General features: G+C 47.6%; 1 pseudogene; it reads left to right on the top strand.

Annotated features, from left to right (window-relative positions):
• The first annotated feature begins 278 nt into the window (after positions 1-278).
• On the top strand, positions 279-1,367 carry LOC130842387 (beta-parvin-like; annotated as a pseudogene).
• The last annotated feature ends 3,474 nt before the right edge of the window (positions 1,368-4,841 follow it).

Raw genomic sequence — 4,841 nt, 5'->3', positions numbered from 1 at the left:
GCCTCTAAATTCTCATGAGTCATCCTTGCCAGTAGAAGCAGCCTCTGAACCCCAGTCTGAGGAGCTTAACCTTGTCCCACCTGAGGAAAGTGTAACGGCCTCCCCTGAGGAAGTTTCCTTGAAAGACACTGCTGGTGTACCTCAGGACCCACCCCACCACTTCTCTCTGTTTCTAGATCTACAGCAAGACAAGTTCCAGAGCCAGTCAGCATCAATGACCAGCGCAGCTCCCAACCACACTACACCAACTCCCAGCTGCTGGGGTCCCTGCACACCCCATGTCCTCTGTGCCACTGCAATCACCCACCCCATGGCCCCACAGGATGAATAAGGATGAGTCATACCTGGGCAAGTTGGGCAGCATGCTGGCGGGGGAGAAGAAGTCCAAGGAGGTGAGTGACCTTCAGGAAGAAGGGGAAAATGCCATCAACTCACCAATGTCTCTTGCCTTGGAGGAGATTCACCCTGAAGACACCCTGCTTGAGGAGAATGAGGAGTGTACAGTGGTCAATGCCACCTCCAGAGACAACCCTAGATTCAAGGAGCTGGTCAAGGTTCTCATCGACTGGATCAATGACGTGAAGGAGAGGATCATCATAAAGCAGCTGGAGGAGGACCTGTACGATGGGCAGGTGCTACAGAAGCTCCTGGGAAAACTGGCAGGCGGCAAGCTGAACATGGCCAAGGTGACCCAGTCCAAAATAGGGCAGAAGCTGCAGATGGTGATGGAGGCGGTGCAGGACCTGATACAGCCCCATGGCTGGGCACTTCAGTGCACTGTGGACTTGATTCATGGGAAGAACGTGGTGGCCCTCCTCCACCTCCTCTTGGCCCTGGCCATGCACTTCCGGGCCCCAATCCACCTTCTGGAACACTCCTCCATGCAAGTGGTGGTGGTGCAGAAATGGGAAGGTCTACTGCATACCAACCACATCACAGAGGAGCTGACCACCACCACCAAAATGATGATGGGTTTATTTGAGCTGGATGCCTTCCGACACACTCTTTGACCATGCCTCAGACAAGTTAGTGTCATGAAGAACTCTCTCATCATGTTTGTGAACAAGCACCTGAACAAGCTGATTTTGGAGGTGATGGAACTAGAGACACAGTCTGCAGATGGCATGTACCTGGTTCTGCTCATGGGGCTTCTGCAAGACTACTTTGTTCCCCTGCACGACTTCTACCTGACCTTGGACTGCTTCGATCAGAGGATCCACAACCTGTCATTTGCCTTTGAATTGATGCTGGATGGAGGCCTTAAGAAACCCCAGGCTTTTCCCTAAGATGTGGTGAACCTAGCCCTCAAATCTACCCTTTGGGTTCTTTCCAGTTGCCTGTTCACCGAGTACAAGTATCTGGAATGACGGCGGGGAGCTGCAGAGGTCGCGTCAAGAACAGCACTTTGGGAGGTGCCCTGGCCTCCCCTCCAAGCCTGGGGTTGTTCCCTACCCACAACCTGCCTTTCTCTGGTTGATGCTCTTATCCCCCTTTTCCTGTAATTCCACCGCAGTCTTATCCTCTGAAACACAGGTTCCAAAAGCCAGTGCTCAACTTTGCACTCTCCCTTCACCTGGGGTGCCACAGGGTGCTGAGTCCCTTGTTAATCAAAAGATGGAGAAGAAAAAAGCCAGAACCCCTGGCATTCCAGCTCATTACAGGGCATCAGAAAAGCACTGTCAACTTTGTAGCAGTGGCAATGACTTGTCTGTCCTGGTGGAATCTCCTGGGCAGGGGTCTCCTCGTCAGGGAAGTCTTTTTACTAAAAAGCATTTTGCAGTTTCAAAACTTCACTCTTCAAGTCCCAGCTTTAGCTGTGACCTCAGTGTCCACTAAGATCCCTACTTCTCGGCCACTCAGTGCTGTTTTCATTTAGCTTTTGCATAGGCATCTGGGGCCCAGAGAACCCAGCTACTATGGTCTGTGGGAGGAAGGATTTCTGAAGCATTTCTTTATTTCTTGCTATGGCTGGGTGGGTTGGGTCTACTCAGCCAGCTCCACAATGTGAGCACACTCTACGGTATGAGCCGGCTCTGCAATACAGATGGAAACAGCTTCAGTGGGAAGTTTCCAATACCATGGGCCCTTTTTGTGGATGGATGCATTTTAAAAAGCTTTTAGAAAGCAGGGTGTTTTAGTTTGCTCAGGCTGGCATAACAAAGTGCCACAGACAGTTGGGGCAGGGGTGGGGGCTTAGAAACAGACATTTATTCTCTCACAGTTCTGGAGGCTGGAAGTCAAGATGAAGGTATTAGCAGGTTTGGTACCTTCCCGGCCTCTCTCCTTGGCTTGTAGACTCTGTCTTCTCTCTGCATCCTCATGTGTCTCCCCTCTGTGTCTCTGTGTCCTAATCTCTTCTTATAAGATTGCCAGGCAAATTGGATTGGGGTCCACTCTAATGACCTCATTTTGCCTTAATTACCTGTATAAAGACCTTGTCCCCAAATACTGTCATATTCTGAGGTCCTGGGGGTTAGGACTTCAACATGTGGGTTCTGAGAGTATGCAGATCAGCCTATAACAGGGGGATGTGAAGTGTTCATCCCTCTTTTCCCCAAATCCCAGCTTTCCAGAGCCCTCTCAGCCTGCTTGGGGCACCCTATCAAAGGAAATGAGATCCCTGGTTTGTGTGCCATTCACCCCTTGCACACTTTGGCTCAGGAGAGAAGTGGGAACCCATTGGCTGGGTCTCAGGTGGGTCCTACGCTGAGTCACCCCATCTCCCAACCCCGGGCTCCTGAGATAGGTTTTTTATGACACGCTGACTCCCTGAGTTTGCTCAGCATTCACTGCTGCAACAAGATGGGCCTTTCTCTTCTCTTTGACTTTTGCCTTCTTGCTGTAGATCAGAGCTGTTGAGTAAGTTGTTAATATTAAATTGAATACCAATGCTTTAAACTTAGATTAAAAAAAAAAGACAAACAAAGACAAAAACAAAACAAAACAAAGACAAGTTCTTTCAGGGCCCTAAAGGTGAGGTAAATGTTGTAATACATGAGAAGGTATGCTATACTCCAAAAGAGGTACTGGATATTTTGTAATTTACACAGACAAATAGGGATATCAACATGGATATTAAGGCTGTGAGATAATGGTAGAGGGAATGCAAATTTGGATCAGGGTGAATTTATTGATATAGGCCCACTAAGCAGAGATCCCACAATTAATGTTGCAGCTAGGAAACCTAGAAAGGGCTCTATGAGTTTGGTCGGTTGGCTAACACATGGCCCAAAATGTGGTCCACAGTAAGTGGATTACAAATACCAGACCTTCTGGCCCCCAGAACATAAGCATCCTGAGGTCATAGGCTTTTTGTTCACTGTTCAATTCCCATCCTCTCAAACAGTGCTGAGACCATGGTAGATGCTCAATAAACATTCACAGAGCAGATGAATGGGATATGGGGTAGAGCTTGGCTTGTTGTTGTTGTTGTTGACAAATAAATATTGATATTATAATGAAAAAAGAAATAATTTGAAGACTTAAGGAGATTGGGGAGTTAGAGAAGATTTGTCATTTAAGGCCTACTCACCCAGCTTAGGAGGTCCCACAGGGCACACTCTTCACCATGAAGTGAGAAATAAGTTCATGAGGGGAGCCCCAGCATTCTTGAAGAGCTTCATGATCACTCTTCTCTGTAGACCAGAACTTACAGTGGGAACTGCCACCCCTGAATTGGGGAGCATACAGGCAATGGGAGTAGTTGTATCCCCAGGGTGGCAGGGGCCAAGTGGCATCACTCAACCTCTAAAGGTAAGGTGGGCATGATTACCATAATGAACAGCAGAGTTAAAACAACAATTGGAATAGTCTGAAGCCAGAGACCCATGGTGTGTGCTAATTGATCGTGATGTTCCTAGAAGAGAAATACACAGGAAACCTAATAAATTATTACTGTATAATCAGAATTCTGATCTGTATAACCAGAAAAATTATAGGTCAAGTGAGCAATACTTAAGAAAACAAAGAAACAAACAAAAACACCCGGGGTTCATAGCCTCTTAGTCAATCCTCAGACTTGAGCCAGTTTATAGACCCAGAGCCACTTGAATGTAGGGGTGGCTGGGTCCTCTTGAGGAAGGCCGTTTGTAGACTCACTGACAGCACTAACTAGGTGGCATTTCCTTGCAGGGCTTGGGCAAGGTTCTGCAGGAGGCTGTATACGCTCTGATCCACCATCCAATATATGATACTGTTTCTCCCATAGCCAGGCTTCACAAGTCCAGGAATCAAGGGGTGGAAACGGGAGTGGGATCACTCACTGTTACACCTAGTGGCCCGCTAGCACAAAGTTGGCTTCCTGACCCCATGACATTATGCTATGCTGACCTAGACAGAGGTCGTAGTTCCAAATGGAGGAGTGCTTCCATCAGGAAACACAACAATTGAATTGAAAATTAAGACTGCCACCTAGCCACTTTGGGCTCCTCATGACTCTGAATCAACAGGTAAAGAAGGGAGTTGCTGTGCTGGCTGAGGTTATTGATCCTGACTATTGAGGGGAAATTGGACTGCCACTTCACGATAGAAATATGACAGATTATGTCTGGAATACAAGAGATTCCTTAAGGTATCTCTTACTAATAACTTGCCCAGTGATTAAACTCAATGGAAAACTACAACAATCACATTCAGGCAGGAGCACAAATGGACCAGACCCTTCAGGAATGAAAACATGGGGCACGCTACAAGATGAAAAACCATGGCCAGCTGAGGGTCTTGCTGAGGGCAAAGGGGATATGGAACTAGTAGTAGAAGAAGGTAGTTACAAATGCCAGCTACGGCCATGTGACCCGTTGCAGAAAGGAGGACTTTAACTGTTATGAGTGCTTCTTATTTAT

Source organism: Hippopotamus amphibius, chromosome X, assembly GCF_030028045.1.
Source record: "Hippopotamus amphibius kiboko isolate mHipAmp2 chromosome X, mHipAmp2.hap2, whole genome shotgun sequence".
Classification (NCBI taxonomy): domain Eukaryota; kingdom Metazoa; phylum Chordata; class Mammalia; order Artiodactyla; family Hippopotamidae; genus Hippopotamus; species Hippopotamus amphibius.
The sequence above is the reverse complement of the archived record's forward strand: the minus strand, read 5'-3'. Positions and strand labels throughout refer to the sequence as shown.